This window comes from Struthio camelus, chromosome 6 (genome assembly GCF_040807025.1).
Source record: "Struthio camelus isolate bStrCam1 chromosome 6, bStrCam1.hap1, whole genome shotgun sequence".
NCBI classification, from domain to species: Eukaryota; Metazoa; Chordata; class Aves; order Struthioniformes; family Struthionidae; genus Struthio; species Struthio camelus.
This window is the reverse complement of record NC_090947.1, coordinates 1,935,280-1,960,327: the sequence shown is the minus strand read 5'-3', so window position 1 is coordinate 1,960,327 and position 25,048 is coordinate 1,935,280. Positions and strand designations below refer to the sequence as shown.

Below are 25,048 nucleotides of genomic sequence, written 5' to 3'. Positions count from 1 at the left end.
CCGTGTCTGCGATCCCGCCTTTTGCTTTCCGTCCTTCATCAGACTTGGGGAGGCAAGGAGGTTAAGAGCTGTACACAAAATCAGATCACGGCCAGACTCAGAATTTACAAGACATTGCAGAAGCGTATTATTCTCAGTACCAGGGGTTTTTTTTTGGTAAACGTTAGCACCATGCTGCTGCATTAGCAGGTAGGCACTAGGAAACAGAGGACAAGCCCTTCTTCCAGAGTGGATAAGGATGTTTTTCCATCTAGACACGGAAGCTGTCTACAGGACACACACCTCCCTTTGACTTCTACTGAAAATACAGACCGGTACTGCTCAAATTATCGTCTGCCATAACTTGATTACTGCAAATCTCAGGTAGCATTAGCCAGAAACAACTTGGAGATAGGAAAGGCAGATTCAAAAAGCAACTATTTGCACTTCCACAGTGCAAAATCTGGGCCAGCCCCATCAGCATAAAGTGATCAGCTCAATCACAGCTCAAGGGAGCTCACGGAAACAAGGCAACCACCTCGCTTCACCATTGCTGCGAAGGAGGCCAGGGTCTCTAAACGAAAAGGATGAGGGTCCTGACTTAACATTGCACTGAGCTGGGGAAGTCCTTGAGGCAGGACAAGAAGTTTTCCCTGAGCTGCATGTGTTCAGAGGCTGCGGGGAGGAAGGGGAGGGGGGCACCACGGGAATCATATACGCTTAGTCTATTCTTATACTCCTCCTAAGCATCCCTTTCTGGCGACTGTCAGAGCACGGATGCTACACTAGCCATTTGCACACCGCTATATCCGCATACCTTTACAGATAAGACAGGCTCCGCAATTGAAACTGACAAAATACACACACACGATAGCAGCCTCCCTGCAACAGACCCAGGGGTTAACCGAATACACAAAACAGCACCCGAGCGTCCGTCGCAGTCTCCGCTGTCCTGCTCATACCGAAGGAGCCCTTGCTCCAGCTGTAAATAATGCTGAGCTGCCCATGCTCCCCGGACGACTAAAAGGACACCACATCTGGCATCATGGGTATGCCGAGCACAAGGGAGGAAGAGCATCCACAGTCAGTTCACGGCTAGATCTTGACCTGCTTCAGACTAGCTCAACAAAGCCAGGGCAGCCTTGCTGTTTCCAAACAGCTCAGGGCCAAGGCACGTACTCTTCAACAGCTTTATTCCGCTTTTTCACCAGAACCGGGCATAGAGCAAGGCTCCATCTCATGGAGCCAGTACACCTCGGACTGGTAGCAGCGTAACACAGCGGGGCAGCTCCCAAGAGCGAGGCACCAGGAAGCCCAAAGTAATTACCGACAGCATCTGCTGCCCAGAAGGGGTACGCCGGTATCAAAGGCTAAGGCCGCGACACATTGCCCGCATCACCCGTTCACATCTCTCTGCACAAAACGTCTTCTGCGCGAGTCGTCCTCTCCTGCTGCATCGCCAGGCTACAAGCTATCCCGCTGCGAAGGCGGCGCCTCGTGATGCCACCGTCACACCCCTGGTCCTGGAGGCGTTTTGCAGAGAGGGTTAGGTGTTTGCAGGAGCCCCACAGCACTGGAGACCTGCGCTCCTGGGCTGTCACACATGCCCGCTTTCCCATCGCATGCGTTTGAAGACCCGCTCACCCACGCTCACCGTCACAAGGCAAACATCGGATCGGCATGCAAAGGAGATAAAGTCTCTCGCGCATTCGCCACAGTCGAAGCACTGGCAGCTGGTAGCTGCAGATAAACACGGTCAAGTCCTGCCTTTGCAGTCCAAAGCTTCGGAGAAGTGCATGGAGCACCCCTTCCTCAACCCTACTGACAAAAGCCACCTGCAGCAAGCGCCGGCACTAACCTGCCCACGGGATGTGGGTACGGCTATCCGCTCAGCCTGCTGCCTCCCCGGCTCGCCGAGAGGGCCTAGGGCTGTAGCGGGGTCCTTCGGGAGAAAGTGCTGCTCCACTGCCAGCTCAGCCCGTGTTTTTCACCTTGGGCTCTTCCAACACTTGATTTTCAAAGTCACACCTACCCTCTTTCCGATGGCTGTAGCTAAGCTGGCGGTGAGCACGTTAACCCCTCACGAGGGAAGTTTGGCTCGGCAGGGCGATACGCGAGAGGCCCCGGATGGGAAGGTGCAAATCGGTGTTTCCTCGCGAAAAACTTCTTCCTCTGACAAACGCTAACAGCAGCCTGATCTGCACAGCGACGGCCACAAACGACTCCCTGCCGGAGGCATCGCCCTCCCTCTCTCGGGGGAAAATCCCTCACATCCCCCATGCGCCGGGCTCACCAGCAAAGCCCACGCTGGCTGCGCGTCGCCGGCAGCACAGCCCGTGCGGCGGCACGCCACCTCCTCTCCGTCTCGCCCCTACCCGAAGCCCGGCAAGAGCGAAGGGCTCTTCGCCGCACCCGCTAAGGTCAGTAACCCCCGGGGCCGACGGACGCGACATGCCGCCGCGCCTCCGCCAGCGCTTGCACCGCTTGCGCCAAGCGGTGTCTCCCGCTTGCGGTATCTCCCCGGGGCACCAAGCTCGGAGCGAACAAAGGGGAGAAAACGTTAACGAAGACGTTCCCGCAGAGGGCTCGGGATCGCCGGGGACCGCTTCAAAAGCACGGCCGGTAGCCCGACCCCCGGGAGCCCGGCGAGCGGCACGGTCCCACAGGCCCCAGGGGTCAGCTGCAGCCCCTACGGCGAGAGGCGGAGCGCGCCGCTTCTGCGGAGAGCCCGTGACCCCCCCGTGCGGGGCAAGGGGGTCCGTCCGTCCCCCCCCTCCACCCACCCCACCCCGCGGGGCCGAGCGGGGTTTCTGCCCCGCCGCAAACTTTTCCTTCGCGGCGGCGGCGGCGCCGCCCCGGGGCCGGATCCGCCCTCGCCGCGCTGAACATCCCGCCGGAGCCCGGCGGCGCTTTTACCTGCGCTGCTGCTGCTGCTGCTGCTGCTGCTGCTGCTGCTGCTGCTGCTGCTGCGCTGCGCGGCGGCGGCGGCGGCTCGGCGGCAGGTCGCGGCTCGCGCTTCCCCGGCCGGCCGGGCACGGAGCCGCGCGCCGCCCCGCCCCGCCGCTGACGTCACGGGGCTGAGCCCCGCGCTGGGAGGGGGGAGGGAGGCAGGGGAGGCGGGGGGAGCGCGGCACGGGTGCTGGCGCCGGGCGCGCCCGCCTCGTGCGAAAAAAGAGCCGGAAAAAAAAAAAAGAGCAAAAAAAAAAAAAGCAAAAAAAAAGCAAAAAAAGAGCAAAAAAAGCAAAAAAGGAGCAAAAAAGAGCAATAAAAAGAGCAAAAAAAGAGCAAAAAAGGCAAAAAAGAGCAAAAAAAAGCAAAAAAGAGCCAAAAAAAGAGCAAAAAAAAAAAAAAAAGAAAAAGAGCAAAAAATTCAGCGCCCTCGTGCCAAGAAATCCTAGGGCAAGAGGGGAGGGAGTGGTGCCGCTGGGCCGAGGGGGGGTCGTCGCACGAAGCACTGCCCTGGGAGGGAGGGAGGTAGAGGAGCATCTTTGCACCAAAGAAGCAGCGCGCAGCGGGCAGGGGCGCAAAGGGGAGTCCTGGCGCAAAGGAAGCAGGCAGGAACATCCTTGTGCCGAGGGGTGTCTTCACGGAGAACAGCATGCGCGGTGGGGGGCGGGCGGGGGGGGACGTTGCCCCCCCCCCATGCGCGGCGCAGCCCTTGCACCAAGCGTTCCTGCGTGGGCCGGGGGCAGCGCCGCGGCGGGCGGGTGCGGGCATCCCCCTTTCTGCACAGGCCTGCCGCGGCGGGGAAAAGGCCGAGTCCAGCTCACGCTCGTATTCGTTTGGCTCCCGAAGCCTAACGAATAGAAAAGCAAATTAAGTCCTAACGTCCAAAAAGGGCAGGAGGATGCTGCGGGGTTTACGGAAGGGAAGCGGCAGCGCAACGAGGAGCCCCGAAGCAGGTGGGGAGCGTTGCACCCGGGGCCGCGCGGAGGAAGGCAGGCGGACTCCAGCCGGAGCACCGCCGCTCTTCCTACCTCCCCCTTGTTTCTCCCTGGGTTTAATTGCGTTCCTGCTCAGTGCGGTGATTAAATTTCCTCTTCCCGGCACTGGCTCCTGCGGCGCCCAAACTTAGGGCGCTGCAAGAGCGCACCGTGCGTTCGCTGGGGCGAGGTGAAAGCCAGGCCGCGGCCGGACCTGCGGCGGGCGCGCTCCTCCGGTCGCCCAGCCCGCTCCCAAAGCGCCCCTGAGAAGCCACCCGGAGCAGCTTTGCAGCCTCACTTCTCTGCCTTGACCAGTCGTTTCTGACGCGTCGGCTGCAAATTAAACGAGCTGTACAGCCACTTCAAAGCTACCTTAAGAGCTAATTTATGTTGCATTGTTTTGGTAGGTTTGGGTTTATCAAAGGCGAGCTCCCCGGAGCTGGATAGCCCGGTTCTCTAATTGAAATGGGGCATTTTGATCTAGCTTGTCGGCGGCAATGTTTGCGGCAGCGCTTGCAGCTGGTGGGTTGCTGCAGAGGGCAAGGCTGAGCTCTGCTGAGGGAGCTGCCTGGGACCGGCTGCTGCTCTCTGGGCTCGCGGCGGGTGCTTGGGGCATACCCACACGCTCCCGGGGTGGGGGCTGCTCTGATTTCCACCTTTGCGCAAAGTTTCGGAGAGCCAGACCCAGATGTTTCTGTCCCGCCGATGCCAGTTTCCTTACCTCTGCTTCTGCCCCTGCTTTGTGACATTCCCATTAACAGCCTTCTTTAAGCTGCTGGTTTATTAACCTCGTTGGCCTCTTCTGCCAGTCTCGCACGTACAAAGCTATCGTCCGGAGCTGTATCTGCAGAGAAAGACGGCCCAAGCACGCCTAGCTGCTTTTACTGCTGCCACCTCGTGCCACCAGGGCATTGCACAAGCGATGGAGGACAGCCGTCACAACATCGTCGTGGGGAACTGCTCCAAAACATCATTATTTAGCCCACTTTCTCTCAGTGTGCTAGCTGGTTTACATAGGTATTAATTAGCTGCATATGGTATACCCAACACCATCATGCACCAGACCCATATTCTGTAGAGTAACGTAACTTTATTTGCATTTACACATTGGTGATACCGAAGCGTTGTACTCTCTTAATTAATCTGACTTAGTATCTGTCTGATACTTTAAAGTCCAAAAGTGCTTGCCTCATAATTTTATTTTTTCCTTTGGAATTGCACAAGTATCAAATCTACTTACCGAAACAATCCTGATCCCAACCAGCTGATGTATAACAAAGTTGATTGCCCTGCTTTCCTCTTAAGTCATTCTTTATATCAATTAGACCATGTCAAGGGCAAATCACTCCTTCCTCTATATTCCCCAGCAAAGCTTTAATTTACTGATTTTCTCGGCCTTCCAAACCCCAGTTCGATCCATAATTTACTAAATAGCTGAAGGCTGACAATGCTCCTGAGAAGTCACTGAGAGGAGACTGTGGAGATCTCCAGACCTACTCAGGCTGGAGATAAAAGGTGCATTGAGTGGGTTTGAGGGCAAAAGTGCTTTTCCAGACAAGCTGGCTTCTGGGAACGAGGAGGTGTATGATGAGTTTCAGCTCATCAGCCATGTGATCTTTCTGTGGTAAACGCAAATCTCCAAGAGGTCAAATGTAAAACTTGAATTAACTTGAAGCTGTCCACTTCATTTAAAATCAGCAGTTCATGCACAAAGACCGCTGCCCAGCCCGGCTGAGCAGAGCTATTTTAAGTGATCTGCTTTCATTCCACATGGATCAGAAAAATGGAGAATTGGCGTGCACCTTGGCATGCTTTCTCGTCCGTACAGGTTTCTGACGCTTGGTACGGTTTGTCTATCCAGGTGGTGCTGCTCCGAGACTCTCTTGTTGCCTGTGGTTGCTCTCCCAATATCCCACTGTAGCCAGGGTGTCCTCCTTAGCAACTCAAATACCTCTGTGGAGAACTGAGCTGATCCCTTTTACGTTAGCCGCAAGACCTGCTTTGCCCTCCTTTTCCAGCTTCCTCTAACCTTCCTGCCCTGCCCTTTCTTATAAAAATATGGCAAAATTGGTGAGAGCCCAGGATCTAGCTTAAACACGTTGCTCGTTGGGAAGGTCCCGGCAGAGCTTGGGAATCGGGAGGGTGAGTTCAACTCCAGGCTATGCCACCCACCAGCTGCGCGATTACGAAAAGCCTCCTTATTAAAAATCCTAGAGTAGGTGTGCTCATCACAGTCTCTGGAGACCCCTCAGAAAGTGTTTCTCAGCACCCAAATGAAGCTCAGAGCAATGGCAGGCCATGGGGCTTGGTCCTTCAGCCCTGCAGGCCGCTGGGCCGTCGCTCACCGAGCTGTGGGTTGCCTCTGCTTCTGGTCTCATTGCTGGAGGGGAACTGCTAATGCGCTGAGATGCGGCTACGTCCTGTGCTGCTGAACTTGCTCAAATGCCTTCGCATGGGCCGCGGGTAGAGTTTGTTTGAAAGGCAACGCTGAGAGCTAAGGGAGTTGTTCAGCGAGAGCAGTGTTGCTGGAAAAATAGCCACAAAAGAAAGAAACCAAGATCTGGGCTGTCTCAGGCTCCAAAGTTCACGGGTATGGAAGAAGAGGCTCCCACCCCAGCACCCTTTGAGCAGGCACCAGTATGGGTTGCGCTGGCCTCCTGCCTCTGTCCCCTGCTCTGCAACCAGCGCTGTTCTCCGCTGCGGGGAGGCTATTTCACCTTTGGAAATATGTCACTCATGCTTCCCCTCTCAGGAACTGCTCAGGAAGTGATACTGGTGAGCAATTAGATCTGAACAGGATGCCCGAACGAGCTCAGGCTTTTATACAACACTGGAAATAATCTTGGAGGAACTCCATGTTAAAGTTCATTTAGGACTTTCTCTGTCTATTTCCCTATGGTGTTTCTCAGGCACTTTGCAAAAGCACCTTATGAACTGAATTGTCTTAGTTTGCCTAATTATTACTTAGGAAAAGGGCTGGTCCAGGACGTACCTGTGACTCAGCTACAAGAGTGTATCTGGCTCTTTTGGAAAAAGAAGGACTCATCTTTGCTTTGGGTTGCGATGCTAGCTTTGACATCGCAGCTAGAAACTCAGCATCTACTTGCCTGAAACATGTTACACTGCAACAAAGTCCAAAGGGCAAGTGGACCACTGAACTTAGCAAAAGCAGGACTCCCCTTGGCGTCAGCGAGAGCCGAATTCAGAGATTTGGGCTGAAGGCGCAGAAGGAGGCTCTTCCAGTCGAAGCAGTGGCTTGTTGAGCGAGTATTGCTAACGGTCGGCTCTTCAGACCTTACAGACGGGAGTGTTTGCCAAGTATTGGTGGATCTAAGCCTCCCATAAAATCCTGGCCTTCAGTGGGAGTGTCAAAATTCCCACTAAGGCCTAGATTTGTTGTAGCCTGTTGCTATGCGCTGGAGGGTATCGAGGGAGCACATTTCCCCTTATTCTTGGATTTTGGGAGGAGCCCAACACATCCCTTTGCCTGCATCGTGATACATATGTTTTCTGGTGCTGTAGAAAGCGCCTTGCTGCCAACATATGTTTCATAGTGCTTCGTTAGTACAGAAAACCCTACAAACTCTCTGGTGCAAGTTCTTCCAGGCTGATTCCCCCCCTTTTGCGCAAATGAATTACTGCCGCGATGACTGACGATTGCCCAGGTAAGTGAGATGAGCCCCTTGGCAGCTGGGTGTTTAAGCTGTCCCTCTTCGGTTCGTGCCTTACCAAGACAGATAACGCTCCCATGGAAATGGTGGGCAAAGCTATTGCTGGCTCTGATGGGAGCGGGGGCACTTTCCTGCAGCGTCCTGATGGCAGGGAGCAAAGCCGGCGAGCAGAGGAGCTCTGGAGCATCGCTGACACAGTCTGCGCTTAACAGGGATTTGTCCAAACGCTCTTTGCTTAGGGCGCTTGGTTTTATGACTGGTGTAAACTAAATGAATGATTCCGAGAAGATTTATTGTGTGTGTATAACTTTCCTGCAGGCTTGATCTCATTTAAAAAGCAATTGCCCACAAAAGTTCCTAATAAATAATTCTCAGTGTATTTCAAATGGGCACACAAAGCATCATCTTCCTTCTGTCAAACTCCCCCAAATGGGTTTTTCTGCTTCATTTTCTGAATTAGATTATGCTGAGCTGTAATGAAAGCAGAACAAATGTGCTCCTGTGACAGAAGTTTCTGCGGCGAACGTGCATTTATACTGTTTGTTTTTGTAGCTGGAGTTTGGAGGAGTTTTCCCGTTCCTTCCTGAGCCATGCACTGCAATATTAAGCAAGCTCTCCATCCATTATGATGGCTGAAGGGGAAAGCAATAATTGCCTACGCTACCTTGGTAAACCTGTTTTCTTGTTTTGCTCTTCCTTGATACTCCTGGCACAATGTCCCCAAAGCCTGTGGAAATGTTAGCCTGGGTGATCATTGCACTGGAGCAGGGGAGCAAACGCGTATCCCCTCCCTTAATACACTTGGGATGATGCTCCTTGAGCTGCCAGAGTGGGGGGAAGAGCCTTGCAGGGGGAGCGTGAGCTAGAGAAGCCCGGTTTCGTGGCTGCGCGCAGTGGGCTTGCGGGCCAGCCCAGCGACTCGCCAAGCGCTGCCTCCCTCCCTTCATGTGAAGCTCCTTGCCTCGGTCCGCGCTCGCCCAAGCCGTGCGGGCCCCCGCCGTGGCCTCTGCAAGTTGCAGTTAAAACACCGAGCCGGGAACGATCATTTCCTACGAATAACGCAGGTAATTTTTTTAAAGCCTCACGAGGAAGCATGCAAAGCAAATGACAGGGCTTCCTGAACAGCTTCAATTTCTTTGGCTGCGTGACGTCGACTGCGTGAGTGAACGCACAAAAGAAAACAAGGCTCCGGAGGCGAGAGCGAAGTGGGACTGCTGCCGAGGCTCGTGGCTGGGGTCTGCATGCCACAGGAAGCCCAGCTGAGCAGTTTCCAAGCCGGCACCTCAGTCACCGATAACACAGGGCACGTCTGCAGCTCAGAGAGAAATTTTTCCCTGTCGCATTGCCAAGCCCAGCAAACACTCAGTCCCCCACCCCGGCCGGCCGCTACGTGAACGAAGCCCCGGACCTGAGGAGGGCCCTGCAGCTTCTCTGGCACCTAGGGCAAAATCCGCAGCGTCCCTCCCCTCCAGCCGCTGCCCTCGGTTTTACAGTGGCCTCGCGCTGCTCTTGCCACCGTCCCACGCGCCAGCCTCCCTGACGTGCATTAAATGGCGTGGCTTCGACCTGTCCCGTCCCTGCTGGCTCCCTCTTTCCAGCGGAGAAGGACAGGCAGCGCAGTCTGCTTTTTGGAAACTGTTTGCCATCGTAACCCAGTGAATACACACGTATCTCCACAGCCTCCCTCCTTGTGGAAGGATATTAGGTGTGGCGAATTACTTTTTTAAACCAACTGTTTCCAGTAAACAGCACTTTTGAGTTTTCTTTGTCTCCCTTCCACTCCAAAGGAAGCAATCCCCTCGTAATTGCTGTTCACAATTCCCACTGGCTGGCTGAACTGAAGGGCTGATTGCAATGGAGCAACCGCTATCTATGAGTTAATGCTGCGGTTTCCCATACCAAGTTTTTTTTCTTCCCTGAGTCCAATTGCACAAAATAAAATAGCTTTTGTTCATGATGGATATTCTCCTGGCAACAGAATGACGGAAACTGCAAAAAACGCCAGGGCTCAATGACAGATCTAAAACTAACCACCAAGATTAGTCCATTTTATCGTAGTTAAGGAAGAAAGAGCCGAGCTAATGGGAAAGGTGCAATCGCTGCTGTCTACGATGGCTCTCTGAGTGGAAGCATATCCTTGCATAGCACACAAGGCATACAGAAGGGCACAATTAAAAATGCATCATGTCAATGTATTGTGAACCTGAAAATGAGCTTGTGAGGCTGGAAGTGGTCTCAAACCTACATCCTGTGTGCCCCCAGATAAATTACAAATTCAGCTGGATTATGGGATTTGCAGCTGAGGCCTGCTGCAGTGAGTGAAAAGGCCCTGGAGGATTTCTGTGGGTCTGGATCAGGGCCAGTGCTTGCAGAAAGGAGTCAGAGGGGCAGGAAGTCCTGTCTTGCTGCTAAAGAGGGCTTTGGTCTTCAGCACAACGTTCTCCTGCACTGTCCTTCAGAGTGTCCTTCAGAGGTTCAAAGCAGCCCTTTCTCCACCGGTTTTGTCCACCGACCCTTGAATTTCCCCCTGATATGTCTGAAGAGCGCTGGATCTTCTCTAGGGAAAAGCAATGGGGAGCAAGAGCTATTTTAACTGTGCAGTGGAGTGACACGTCAATAATTTATTTCCTTCTGTCGAGTCACTGTCCGATCCCCTCCGCCTTTCAGGCAGCAGCAAGATAAAATGGGTACCTGTTTCAGCCTCGTCTTACCAGTGTAAGGCACAGTAATTTCACATGTTACGAGACAGGCAGCCTCATTTATGAAGTTTGCTGAGCTCCTGTATTAATCAATGTAGTTAATTGAATTGATGATTGTACTTGCTTGTGTTGGGAGCAGCTGTTTCACATCATTAGTGCCACTTAATGTGATGATCTGTCAGAAAGGCTGCCCACAGTTTTTTCCACCCTGATGCAAGCAGGGTGAAGTCCCAGGCAGATAGGACCACTTTGCTGTGGCTGGCAGCAGACTGTGTGCCAGCTAGCGAGCATCGCTGGATCACGCCCGTCTGGCTCCGCAGCAAGCTCGCCTCTATCCGTCGGCTGTCACCTCCGTCCCACGTTGGGAGTGGGACGCTTGCTGGGATGGAGACCGTAGCTAGCCACCCGTGGCTGGAGAACTGCCACTGTGGCCAAGGGGCCTTCCCAGAAGAGCAGCAGGGCTTTGAAATTGTCTCCTGGTGAAAGGCAGTGCTGCCTGAGCCACCGAGAGGGGTAGGAACGGCGAGACAGCCAGCATAGCCCCCTGCCACTCTCTGGCCAGCAGCATATATCCTTTTAAACACCTTGTACTAATAACTAATAGCAAAGACATGGTTTCCTTTCTAGGGCATCTCAACCTCCCTCTGGGGTTCAGAATAAACAGGCTGATTTCCTTCTGGCCCAAAAGCTAATCATCAAGGTCACTCGTCTACCTCACTCACTTTGGACATCTGCTTCGTCTCTCTGCGAAGCAGCAGCAGAACGTAAGTGGTGACTTACGTTGCAGGAGGTCATTGTGATGTTGCGGATTGTCCTTGCAGTGAGAAAGGCTGCATGCCCTCTGCAGCCTCACCAAGGGGTGTGTGCTGCATGGAGCCGCAGGAGCAAAACTAGTGGGCTGGGGCATCTCCTGCTGAAAAGCCCCTTCTGATCCACCTCAATTGCAGTCTGCAGCCAGTCCCAAATGACGCAGCAGCTCCCTTTCCACGAAGAGGCTTCTGGAGTGTCCTCAAAGCATGACAGCTGCAGCTGTCGGGCTGTCACCAAAGGCCAAGAGGGAGCAGAAGTAAACCTCTGAATGTTCGAACCGAGCATCTGTGGATAACTCACTCCCTCGTGACTCGGCACTGCCGCCTGTCCTGAGCATCCTTCCGCAGCCAGGCCCTGCTGGGCTAGTCCTCAGCACTCTGCCAAGCCCTTCCCAGGTCTTCTCACCCTGTATGGCAGCAGAAATCATGCAGTGGGTTTTGGGACAGGGGCATGCATTCAGAAGATGCTGTGTTACAACCATCAGGCTCATTTCTAGTGCAAACTAGCAGTTTGAACCGCCAGATTCAAACTCAAGGGCTAAATGCACTCTATATAAGTACAGGGTGAACCCAATGGAAGCAGTGTTTTCTCCGAATTTATGCCAGGGAACTGGTTGCGAGCCTGCTGAGATAAAGAGAGGATAAAAGTATTAACACCTTTGATTATCTGCTATCCCCATCACAGAGTGTTTGGGTGTCAAAAGATAAAGGAAAAATAAGAATTCCGAGGGCTTTATAGGCGCATAAAAATGAGAGTGAAGAATTAGCCCAGAAATCTTGAAGAAATTAGAGCCGCAAGACATGCAGTAGCAAGGGCTGGAACAAGACCTGCCTGAGCACATGCTGGATCAGCCATGTCACAGTGGCAGTCGGAAGATGTATGACGATGATTTATAGCAATAGTGTCTTTCCAAAGCAAACACAGAGCGCTGAGGACTGAACGGCGCAAACAACACAGCACTTAACAGAGCCCTGTGCTGCCGAACACCCCTGCAGTGCTCTGGGTGCTCCTGCACTTCCCGTTGTGCGGCTTGTGAGAGATGGTACCGCTGAAACCAAATTAAAAGTGCCCTGACTAGAGAGTGAAGCTGAGCACACGAAGCTAGGAACAGCCAGGAGCACCACAGCAAATTTAATTCCCCTGCCTTTGCATATATGATCTGTTAGCACTCTTCAAATCCGCTCCTGTACACTATATTTTTCTGCTGCCCCCACTCTGTATGCAAGAGGGATTGTCCTCACATGAAGGGGCATCTGTTCTTCTCCTCCTCCTTTTTCCATCTGTAGTCATTGGGTGTTGTTTACTGAATACCTTCCAAACCCTGGCAATTATCATTTTCTACTGGGCATTTTTGCTAGGGCTGAAATCTGAGTGACCACATTTCCAAAGCAACTGTATCAGATGGGAAGGCATTATTCCCATTTTGCACATGAGCCAGGCCACAGTGCTAAAATTTGCCAGCCTGTCCATAATTCAGGATATTTTTCAGCCAGCGGTTGCTCGCTCAGCTTGAGATGCTGATCATCTGATTTCGCATTGTATAGCATCTCATGAATGCTAAGGACTGTGCAGATAGTAACTCTATTAACGTGAAGGCAGCTGCCCCATCAAGAAGAGATGTTATTTCCCAAACTCCTCTTAGCATCCTTTTTGAGCCCACAATGCAAAATTCCTTTCCAGTGATGTACTCTAGTCCCTGCATGACTCAGTTCAGGTCACACTGTCTGCTGAACAGAAAACACTTCTTAGCTAGGAAGAAAATGCTGTTCCCTTGGCTTTCCTCCAAAGCGTCATGCCAGATGATACTTCAGGCAAGGCTAGAGGCTTTCTGCAGCAGAAGAACCAAAGCTCTGATCCCAAGGACTTCCTGCTGAAAATCTCTCTAGGAGGAAATCTTCCCAGTAGACTGCTCTGAAAACTTGCATTCATCCTAAGTGTTTTATAATTTGAGTCAGATATAGCTTACAGTCTACATCATCTGAAGATCTGCATTTCTGCTCCTAATCTAATGATACGCTAATACAATCTATCTACTGGTCATGTTGGCTGTAGTTTGCCGGTTGAGGCAGTGAAGATCATAAGCTTCCTAAGCAAAGCAGTGCTCGAAGCTGTCTCCAAAGGGGTGGCTCTGTGGTCAGGATGACCCAAGCACTCGTGTCAGGACCAAAGAACTGCAAAGCCTTCCCTTGCTAAAGTTTGAAAAAGTTAGGAGAGTTTCAAACAGGACATAGGGTTTCTTACCCATCTTGTTCAGAAAAGCATTGCGGGATGTTAATGCCCAGGTGGGAGCAGAACCTTGATTTCACTCTTCCTCTGACATCTGAAAGCCTTCTGTATGACCCAGAAGTGGCTCTGTGAGGTTCCGTTTGGGAAGCTGCCAAGCACAGTCTGCCCAGGACCTGGAGAGCGCTCAGGGCCCTGCAATATTGGATGTTGTAGAATCGCAATCCTTTTTCTTTTTTTAATTCTGGCTACTCTACATCAGGCTGCATAGAAGAAATATCCTTGCTAAAACCTTCACCCAAACCATCTCTCTCTGTGGGCTCCTGTATAGCACCCCATGTAGCTCTTTTCCCCCTATCTTCCCTGGCCTCTCTGCAACCTTTAAAGGGCTCTAGCCCCAGCTACCTAAAATTGCCTCCAAGATAAAAGTGGTGACATTTGTTGCTGCCATATTCAGATAGCCTGTCGTTTTCCCTCCCTTGACTTGTGCTGCCTTTCTCTCTTTAGCCTGTGCATGACTCTTGTTGGGAAATACCTACTTTTTTTCTGTTTGCGCGGGGCCTACTCAAAGGGTTGGAGAACTTCCACCTGGAACAGAACTGACAATAACAAAAAGGGAGAGCATCCAACTGGGAGGTGGCATGGGGGAAACCTGAGCACACAGACCTTCAGACCAGCACGCCCTCTGAAAAGCTCCAGGGCTGTCCTTCCTCCTTCACATCCGTGCCAGGACCCTTTCTCTAAGTTTTGTAAGCTAAAGGCTGGGGGTGGCCAACCTGCCTGCAAGAAGTGAGATCTCTGCGTTCTGCCTGCAGCCTCGGGAAGACTTGGCCTCATTGCTAATATTTAGCTTGCTTTAAGCATCCCTCCACAGTGCTGAAGGCTAAAGAGGCTGAAACCTGAGCAGAGGGGCTGCAGCTCAAGGACATCTCTCACAGCCACCGGCCTCTGAATCCAAACCCTCCCCACCACGCTGAACTCACACTGCTGCGAGCGACAACCCCTTCGGGTTTCTCACATGAGCAGGGCTCGGGTCACAGAGGCGCAGGCAGTGTGGGATTGCCCCAGCAGGGCCAGCTTGAAGCTCTTCCCCTACCCCTCAGGTCCCTGGCTGTATTTTAAATCCTGAAATGGGTGCACACCCTCTATTCCCTGGGCAATACATCCTCTGTCCCCCTCCCCGTAACAGTACCCCGAGGAGGTTATTGCTATGGCCAGGACAGACAGCATTTTGCAATGTTTACTGCTATCAGATACTGCCCAAAGGGCCTGTCCTAGGGATTATTACACACTAACAAGGGTAAAGAGCAACATGATTAAGTTATATCATTATAAAATGATGTTAAATGTCAGACGTGCATCCAGCTCCACTGCCACAATACCAGGTACTCTTCTACATAGCCCTCCACATATTGTACTATTTATGGCACTCTTAACAAAGGCTGTGTTGTAAAAGCTCTGCCTGGATGAGATTTGAGCTGTTAGAGATAACCACTTGGTTGTTTCTTACTTGAACCTCAATACCTCCTATTGCATGTTGAAACACACTTCCTTTCTGTGCCGCTAGACTTGCTTTTCAATGCCTCATTATGTTTCAAGGTCACGGCATATCAAGCAGTTTGGTTGACTGCTCTGGAGAGAAACTAAGTTACAAGAATTTTTTGTTTAATAAATGTATAAGCCAAGCCTGAATTACTTTCTTACAAGCATGTAAAGGAGAACGGAAAACAACAGGGTTTACATTTTTTTCCTCTCTCTTTTCATTATTCGGGCTCCTTTTCTGTGATGATGAAATGGCTGATTCTTCCCTTTTCTAGCTGGCAAGTGTCAGGCTCTCGTTTAGTTTCCAGTGGAATGAGATTATTTGCATAGGTTTTAGAAACTGTAGCCTTTCTGCATACCAGTAGCAGTCGGACAGCACCAGGCCAAAAGCAGAGCTTGCCTTTTAGCAAGTATCAGGAGAACATGGTTATTTTCAACTTAGAAGAGGAAAGACTGACCCCTCAGGTTGTTAAAGCAGACCACCGCAGCAGAAGCGCACAAAACCAGCACTGATTATGGCTACTGTTTTCCCAAAGTCGTAGCAGGAGAAGAAAAGGAAAGCCATTTACAGCTGAACTAGCGCACGATATATTTTATACTGGGTTCTTCCTGTGGCTCCCACAGAGTCTGGCTGGCGTCATATGGGAAAAGCAGATTGGCGAATTAGGCCTCAGGGCAAAATGTTGGTCCCTTTGAAGTCAATGGCAAAACTCCTGTTGACTTCAATGTGGTCAGACTGTCAGCCGTAGCATTAAGAGGACTTTGCAAACCTGCTGACAGCAAAGGTCAGGCCGTATCTGGGGCCTGTCTGATGGCATCCCTTTCCCAGCTCATTTGAACTATTAATGAGGGTTTTTGAACCCATAGCACTTGAAAGCTCTGTGGCTCCAATTATCCATGCAGGAAGTAGCATGGGTATAAAATTAATACCCTGGCACAATGCTCTTGAAACGAGTTGTCCATAGTTTCCCTCTTCCAAAGCCCAGCCACCAAAATGACCCGAGAGGGCAGACAGCTTTGTATATTTGGCCAACCCGTGGAGAACCAGACTTTTGTGCTCTGGGCACCAACACAGCGCTATCTGCAGGATTACAGCCAATATCCAAACTGCCTCCGGTGGGAGCTTTGATGGTTGAAGCCTGTGGCTGAAATTATATCCCCATTCGGGCAGCAAGAGTTTATCAACAGAGAACAGAGGATCCTGGAGTTTGTCCTCATCCAAAGGATGCAGCGGCCAGCTGTTGCCAGCTGCCTTTCGAGGGGAGGGTCCTGTGTTATTTTTGCCTCTGAAAATACTCATCCTTTACTCTGACCTGTCTTCAAGGGTGCTGTGGCTCCTGTTGCTCAAAAAGTGTCTGTCAAAGCAGCTTTCTGTGGGAAGAAGTGTTTCACAGGGAACCGAAACCTTCCCTGCGGATGTGCCTTTTCTGTTGAAAATCCAGCTGCAAGCAAGACAGCCAGGCTAACTGCTTTTCCACTGGCTTTCCAGTTAGGTCTTTCAGCAGATTTTTGGCTGATCCTCTGACAAGGAGCCTGGGAGCAGAGATTTCTTGGGCGCTGGCCTCTTGGAGGAGCTGAGAGCCTGCCAGTCCTGGGTTCACATCCCCAAAATAACCCTTGGAAATCTATTTCCATTCTTCCAAAGCTGAAGCTCTTGGAAACGTCTCTCCTGTTACAAGTCTCGCTTATCTGGCTCTCAGAAATTCTGGTTATTTGACTGCTGCTAGCTTTCACTACTCCTCCATGCTGTTAGCCTGATGTGTGCTGACATTAAGGCTCAAGAAGCCACGCTGGCTGGGGGGCAGCTCTCCTCCCTGTGGGATAATTTCAGTGAAGTCTGCCACAAGCATGGTGATTCCAATGACAAGTATGTCCTGACAGCATTTAATGGAAAAGGACATCTACGCGGAGAAGAAAGATCCTGTAAGTGTCTCAGTGAGGGAGAAACTGCATGAAAAGCTCATACCTTACTAAACATCAGAAGATCCATGCCAAGAGAAACATAACAGTCCCTAACATGACAAAAGCATCAATCAGACCACACAGTCAATCTCGAACGCATAAGAAACCTGGGCTCGGTAGCTTTCTCGTGCTCATCCAGCTAGCAAGCGTGGAATGCTCGCCTTTTCCATTCATGCTAGAAATGTGTTGTGCCGTCACTGGCATTCCCCTTTTTATTAAAAAGTTGTAGTAACTAAATCTCACTACATCATCCCATCTTTATTGCCTTTCATTAGAAATTCCTGGGGCTGGCAGCTCATTGATGGGGCCTTGGCATCTGAAATAAATTCTCTGCTGTTGCAAGGGCGATGTACAGAGCTGTGATAAAAACCCCAAATCCGTTGCTGGATGAATTTTTATAGACTATGAGTAATAGAAGAAGCAAGTAAACAGCCAAGGATTTTCCCCGGTGCACGTGGAAGCATCTCAAATGCGGTGGAAAGCACAATCAATAATTGAGTGAGAAGGCAAACCGCTCTGAGCTTTCACAAAGCACAGTCTGAGCATCCAATATTTATTTTCAGGCCTTAAATAATGCATCTGAAAACGCTTCTAACTGGCTATGTTAAGGGAAACAAATTTATATCATGAAAAGTTAATTGGCAAGAGCACCTCTGAAGGAAAATCAACAACAGCCACAGAAAAAACACCCCTGAGCTCAGCTGCACTTTTCTCCTGTTCCTCCTCCAAAGTTAGGGTGCTTTTGTACCGTTTCTACTTGAGGGCCAAGTGATTTATTATCAATTGGCTGATATAAGTAGATCTCACTTTCACTGCTGTGCTCCCAAAGAGAAATCACTTACACCCCCAACTTTTTCTCCTTGCCACCGTAATGACAACCATCAGCAGGGTGGCACGGTACGGGGATGGCAGCCAGGGAACCGAGGGCCAAATGCCACTTCTGCCACTGATGTCCCATGTGAACTTGATACATCTATTCATCTCCATGAGTGATTTTCTGTGATAGCCTTGTCTGTCTGGGCTGAGGGGGAGGGATCTGTGTGCTGTGTTTCGACAGTGCGGCATGGGGAGTGAAGGTGTTCCCTTTCGGACAGAGAAGTTTTGGCTGAGTGGTTTGAGAGAAGAGCTTTCTGGTATGAAATAAGTAAATAAATAGTGTCGTGCTACCCAAAGGCCAGCAGGTCTCAGCCCATGAGACCTCTGCTCCTGACCATGCTCCTGAGTTGCTAGCTCTATATTTCGAAACCTGGATTTGGCTCCAATAGTGAAACGTTGAATTTCCAAGAGTTAGTTCTTTAGGAGCCAGCAGAAAAATCATTCCACTCAGCAGACACAGCAGATAAGCAGCTGCTGTAGGCGAATAGAAAAAAAATACCCAGTTTACAGAACAGGCCTGAGGTGGCTGGAGTCTCACAAGTCACGGAGATGAAGCCGTATGTCCAGTGCAATGGTCACACAGGCGTTTCCAAGGGACTGTGGTGCTCTGATGAGTGGAATTATAGCAGTTAAAGAGAATGTAACCAGAAGATGAAGGGAACGGGGACTTTCCCCCACCAGCTCATGCACCAATGTTTCCCATGGCTGCACCCCAAGCCCCAAACTGCAGTCAGCATGGACGTGCAGGTTATACATCTGAAGGAAGGACCCTGGCCATGTCTGGTATGTTCACATAGGCACTTCCTAGCATGTCAGCAGCAGATAAGATACCTGCTGTTTAAACCACAATGGCTTTAACGTTTGCACATCCCCCCCCCCCCACCCCCCCGCCCTCATCCTTCAGCCTCCTCCATCCAGGACATGCAAAAACAAATTGCCATGGCAAAGGAGCTGCTGGCAGCCAGACCCGGGGACACATACTGAGTTCACGTCTTTGATCCTGGAAGAGACACAAGTCCTGTTACACAGCATCCCGCAGCCGCTCCGTGGTGGGGCTGCCCTAGCCTCAGCCCAGCGCTACAAACTCCAGGACCTCTTGACTTTCATCCTTCAGCAATCTCGTGCCACAAGGGAAAGCTGCCCCAGCGGATTGTCCCTTCTTCTGCCCCCAGGATACCTCAGTGCCTGTTCCCACAGCAGGGTCTTGAGGGATGGGCTGCTCAGAGTGAGCTGTCACTGCCAGATCAGGATTTCTTATTAGAAGACTGAAACAGATGAGATAAGAACGGTTCATAACCTCTCATCACAGGACAAGATTTGCTGCATGTAGCAAGGCTTTCTTGCCTCTGGTGTTTATTTGCCATTATATCTAGCATCAAGCAGTAGATGAATTGCCTCCACTGGGATTTCAAGTCAGTCAGATTAGAGGAAATTGGTTTTGATAGCTATGTGACAGAAACATCTTGGGCCGAACTCATCCCCGATTGAAGCTCACTGGGGTCAGCATAGCTGCCCTGGGGCTGAATTTTGCTCTGTCTGGATGGGCAAATGCAAACCAGAAACAAAAGGTCTGGGACCAGAATAACTTGGATGCAAGCTGTGTTCCCCTAGGTGGAAGGGGATGGTTTTGTCCATAACACCCTCAGGAAGATGAGCTTAGAGGGCAATGCAGGGAAAGACAGAAGGACAGAGAGACTGGCTGTAACTGAATCAAGCTATGTTGGCAAACGATTTTGCTGGTATATATCCTCTAGGGCTTTGGCTGGCACAGGAACACAGCCTTAAAAATCATAAGCTAACCCAGGACAGCCATATCCCAAACGCTCTTGTGTAAAGCAGCCTAGACTAACAGAACCAGCACTAATGCATTTATAGGAGTTATTTCTTCCTGGCTTTTAGAATAACCAACACTGTGCTAATATGGAGCTCTGAGCATCAGATTGTTGCTCTTCAACTCTTTTCTTAGGGCAAAACTTTTAGATCAAATGAGGTTTTCTACCCTGAAGAAATTGCAGAGGGTGGGAGGACCAGAGAAGCAAAGATGTGCTTCAATGCTCATTTCAAAAGGTTTTCACGTCTCTAAAAGCACATTCCCCAGTCTTATCTAGTCAAAACTGCTTGCTTATTTTTCAGGAGCTGGGACAAACAGGAAAGTATTAACTTACTGAATCACTTTGATTGTCGTCTTTACTGATCCAGGGCTGCGCTTTAAGCTTGGGTGCCCAGCGAAGCCTGCATCATAAGGGCGAGAGGTGAACGACTGCTGCATTGAAGCAACTGGAGGAAAACATGTAGCAGCCAAGGTGAGGCAGACTTTCCTGCATCAGCTAGGTGCAATATTACTTTGAATGAGCTGATGGATTTGGGCAGAATGTGTCCTCATGCTTCTTTGTTTGTTTGTTTGTTTGCACAGTGCGCAGCCATTAGAAAGGGTTCCTCCCTGGCCATGTGATCATTCCTGTCTCTGGTGTGTCAGGAAACTCACAGTAGGTTTCTCTGATTTTGTTGCTGGGTCCCTGGGAGGCCTCAAGGCTGTTTCTTGTGATTTCTTACCCAGCGAAAGGAAAGGAGGACTCACAGGCCAAGTCTGTTGGGTTGTCAGCAAAGTGCAGAAGCTCCCTGCAGCACGGACAAACCTTGAGAGCAGGGGTATGGCAACACCACGGCATACATCCAGCGTGGAGAGAACCACCAAGTGCCATATCAGGATAATGAAAGCTCTTCAAAACAGAGTCAAATGGAGCTTGCAGCCCTCTCCCCTCATTTCAGACCTTGGACTTCACTCTCCTGCCTGGTGCAACATCACGCATTGCCAGTCTTTCAGCCTCCCTTCTCAAAATCCTGGTGTTCAGGGCTGCTCCTTGGGGATGGGATGTCAGTTTGGGATGTCCCAGCCTGAGGGTATTGGGCTATTCAGAGGAAGACCTCTAACCCCAAAGCCAGGGAGAAGGATCATTGGTTGCTTAGCACCTCTGAAAAATCGTTTCTGGCTCTCCAGCTCAACCTCCAAAAACATGGAAACTGCAAAAGAGAAAACAACCCGTATCTCTCTAGCGTTCACTCGGGTTCCTTTTAGTGCGTTCACATCCCATTAGCTGGAGCCTTAGAAAGCCTTGGGGAGGCCAGTAGTCATCTGTAGCACGGAGAGAGCTCCTAGGGAGAGCCTGCCAGAGATGTGTCCTGTGCAGCTGAGCTGCTGCTGGCATCACGGTCCTGCTGTGGTTCATGCAGGTGAAGCCCTCTGAAACAAATCTCCCCTCTGCACTCTGAAACAAATCTCCCCTCTCCCCTTCATAGGTGCTTCTGCCAGCCAGGATGGTGCTGCGAGAAAGTCGAGGCTGGAACAAGGGTGATTTTCAGAGGTCATGCCTGCAGTGATTTCTACCATGTTCCAAAGGAGAGCTTTGGCAGGGCAGCAAGGTCCCTTTTCTGTCTGGACGTAGGTCCATAAGCCAAGAGTCTGGGCTAAACCCTGCCAGTTGGCTTTTTTTCCTGATGTAAGCAACTGTTAAGAATCCCCCCCTGCCCTGAAACTGTTTCAATACTATCAGAAATTCAACATGCCACGGAGCTTTAAGGCACCAACAGCAGCCTGGCATTGCTTGAGCCCAAAACTTTGTCTGCAAACAGGTCCATTCTGAGAAAAGCTGGGTGAAGCACTTTTAAATTGGAATTAGGTGGAATTAGCCTCTTTTTAAGGTTATTTTGCCAGAGCAGAATCACCTTCCCCAAACCATAAGCCTTCATGCTTCTTGTGCTCCTGTGGCTCCTGGACTGGGTAAATGCTTCAAAGGTACAGAACAAGATGAATTTATGGGTTTGCAATGTAAAGAAGTCAATGACAGAGACCAAAAATGAAAAGTGAAGGAGCCTGTACACTACAGAAACCCAATGGATCTGTTCAGGCAGGTGTCCCATTCAGATTTTTTCCAAAGAGACAAGTAAATAATTTGCTATGCTAATTCCCTGTATCTCGTTGAGATGCAAACTCCAAGCACCCATGATTTATTCTGCTGCAGGGAACATTAATTGAGGAGAGCCTTCCCTATTCCTGGGGCTGCTGGCACAATTGCTGAGAGTCACACCGATCCAGGGCTCAACACATGGCTTGAGCTTCTGCTCCCCACACTGCTGAACCAACGACACGGACTGCAGGCAGCCGAAAGAGAGAGCAGGCACTGGGCACTGTCTTAGCAGATGTGCATGTATGTGTGTGGCTCTTCTTCATGCATCACAGCAGCATCTGGTTCCATCGTGTCACTGGAGACCTTAACCAAAGTGCTTGGGGATATCACTGAAATTCAGCTCGCTGAATCCGGTGCCACTTCCAAATATTTCAGGAGCTGGGCACAGAGTTTTGGTGGAAGGGAGAAAATCAAACTTTTCTCTGGAAAGCAGGGAATTTCCACAAAAATCATTCAACTGTTTCATCCAAACCCCCAGTTTTAAAAGACTGCACAGGCAGACCAATTTTTTGAGCAGCTATTCAGCTATGACTCTGCTGGCAGGAGGGATGAGAGCCTGTGCCTGCATCCCTTGGCCTGGTCCTTTTTCTAGGGCCGCAGACACAGCTAACCATGCACTATATCACACTGCAAAAAATCTCAATCCAACCTTAAGAACCTTCCCCAGGAGCCCACTTTAGCTGGCCACAGCCTGGTTGATGTGCCAGGCCAGTTTGGACCCATATCAAAACTCCACTGCCTCTTTTGGTTTGATCTCAAATTTTTTTTTTTTTTCACCTTTTGGGGCTTGGGAGGGAAGAAGGTGGTAAACAAACATTTATGCAACACACTGTTCGGTTTGGTTTGGTAGCTTCATCCTCATGCCTAGTGAAAGCCACAGCTGAGCAGGAAGGAGGCATCATGTTTGTGAAGAATATTCATTATTTAGCAGAAAATGCTTAAAAGAATTAAAAATGTAAACTAACTCTTCTAGTTTCCCCTGCAGACAGCTCTCCTGCCTGAACGGAGGCAGGTGGCTCTTTTTGTGCATATCAGCTTTTCAGAAAATGAAAGACTTTAGGTAGGACTGAATCAGTGATGTGAAAAACATGTATTCTCCCCCTCCCCCTCCATCAATGGATAACTTTGTGCTGGGATATTGGAAAAACTAATGTAGCTTTTGTTGCAGCTGTGACAAGAGAGGCTATCACAGCAATTTTTCCAATATTATATAAATTTGAAATGAAGATATGTTTTAAAAGTATATCAGCAGTCACATCCTAGGTATTAAAACCTTAGGAAAACATAAATCTGACAGGAAAACTGTTGCAAAAATACTAGATCCTTTTCTCATTTTCAAGGCTAAATGTTGTTCCCTGTTTTGTTGCCCACAATTTACCCATACAGCCTTGATTAAAGATTCCAGTAGATCAATTGTAAAGTCAGAAGCTTGCCAATTTGCATACAGAGAAATGGCATGTTTCACTTCACTATTTTGTGAACAAGACAAGGTGGTGCTCAAGAAGGTGATCAGGAGTAGTCAGCATGGATTCACCAAAGGGAAATCATGCTTGAGCAATCTGCTAGCCTTCTCTGATGGAACAACTGGCTGGCTAGATGAGGGGAGAGCAGGGGATGATGTCTACCTGGACTTCAGCCAGGCTTTCAACACTATCTCCCATCACATGCTCAGAGGCAACCTCAAGAAGTGTGGGCTAGATGGGTGGAGAGTGAGGTGCATCGAGACCTGGCTGAATGGCAGAGCTCAGAGGGTTGGGATCAACAGAGCAGAGCCTAGTTGGAGGCCTGTAGCTAGCGGTGTCCCCCAGGGGTCAGTCCTGGGTCCAGTCTTGTGCAACTTATTCCTCAGTGACCTAGGTGAAGGGACAGAGTGCGCTCTCAGCGAGTTTGCTGATGATACAAAACTGGGAGGAGTGGCTGATGCAGCAGAAGGCTGTGCTGCCATTCAGAGAGCCCTGGACAGGCTGGAAAGTTGGGCAGAGAGGAACCTCCTGAAGTTCAGCAAAGTTCCTCCCCTGCACTTGGGGAGTAATGACGCCACGCACCGGTACAGGTTGGGGGTGGACCTGCTGGAAAGCAGCTCTGCAGAGAAGGACCTGGGAGTCCTGGTGGACAACAAGTTAACCATGAGGCAGCAATGTGCCCTTTGTGGCCAGGAGGGCCAATGGTATCCTGGGGTGCATTAGGCAGAGTGTTGCCAGCAGGTGGAGGGAGGTGATCCTCCGCCTCTCCTCAGCCCTGGTGAGGCCACCTCTGGAGTACTGTGTTCACTTCTGGGCTCCCCAGTACAAGAGAGACATGGCACTACTGGAGACAGTCCAGCGGAGGGCTACAAAGATGATTGGAGCATCTCTCCTATGAGGAAAGGCTGAGGGAGCTGGGCCTGTTCAGCCTGGAGAAGAGAAGACTGAGATGGGATCTGATCAATGTGTACAAGTATCTGAAGCTCCCTTCAGATGTCAAGAGGATGAGGCCATTCTCTTCTCTGTGGTGCCCAGCGACAGGACAAGAGGCAACGGGCACAAACTGAAATACAGGGAAGTTCCGTCTGAACATGAGGAAAAGCTTCTTTCCTGTGAGGGTGACAGAGCACTGGAACAGATTACCTAGAGAGGTGGTGGAGTCTCCTTCTCTGGAGATAGTCAAAGACCACCTGGATTGGACGCGATCCTGGGCAATGTGCCGTAGATGAGCCTGCTGGAGCGGGGGGTTTGGTCTAGATGATCTCCAGAGGTCCCTTTCAACCTTGGCCATTCTGTGATTCTGTGATTCTGTGATTCTGTGATTTTATTTGTTTACTGTAGATTGTATGAAAAGTCAGGTCTGACTTACTCAAAATCAACAAGAGGAAAATGGATGATAGCAAAGGAAAGTTTAGGACTGAACTGTTTTGCAATTAATACAATCAGAGCTCGTGGGCTTTCAGAATGCTCTCATTAAACATATATAAACTTTTGGTGGCTGACTGTTGCTCCTTGGGGTCACCGGTTACTCTCCTGGATCTGAAACAGAGAGCCCAGTGCATCTGGGACCGGCTGTACCTCTGGGACAACAGATCTGTACGGGCACAGTGAAAACATGTAGTGCTTGTGGTGAGCCCAGAAAGCAGCTGAAAACTGCTTGTTATGCCCCAGGAATTAGTGCAATGGTAGCCCTGGTATAATGCTTCTCATTAGCCCCTGGATGCTTTCTTTGGACCTTGCCTTTGTAGTATGGGTATGGATCAGTTCAGTTCCTTCAATTCCCATTTTTTGGGGGGAGGTTTTTTTGCCCTCTGGGAAGCTTAGGCTTTCCACCAACTCCAGCTCATGTTTTCCTGGTGGATTTGCACCAGAAAGGAGCTGTGACTTTTCCTTGGTTAGGACAGAATGAGATGTTCCTTCCAGATCCAACAAATG

The 25,048-nt window shown here is 50.4% G+C and overlaps 1 protein-coding gene and 1 long non-coding RNA gene across 5 annotated transcripts in view; one reads left to right on the top strand and one right to left on the bottom strand.

The window, feature by feature from the left end:
- SH3BP4 (SH3 domain binding protein 4) overlaps positions 1-3,036 on the bottom strand; it is a 66,331-nt gene extending 63,295 nt beyond the window's left edge. Inside the window, exon 1 of one of the 4 annotated variants that reach the window (XM_068947713.1) lies at positions 2,896-3,036. The gene's annotated coding sequence lies outside the window, so the exon portion shown is untranslated. Of the gene's footprint in view, positions 1-2,879 lie in introns of all 4 variants that reach the window. The other 3 variants (XM_068947712.1, XM_068947719.1, XM_068947711.1) reach the window with 3 other exon arrangements.
- LOC138067598 (uncharacterized) lies at positions 2,025-20,332 on the top strand. The gene is made up of 3 exons (XR_011141766.1): positions 2,025-2,399; positions 19,885-19,988; positions 20,099-20,332. It is a non-coding gene; the product is annotated as an uncharacterized lncRNA (long non-coding RNA).
- Positions 20,333-25,048: the final 4,716 nt, after the last annotated feature.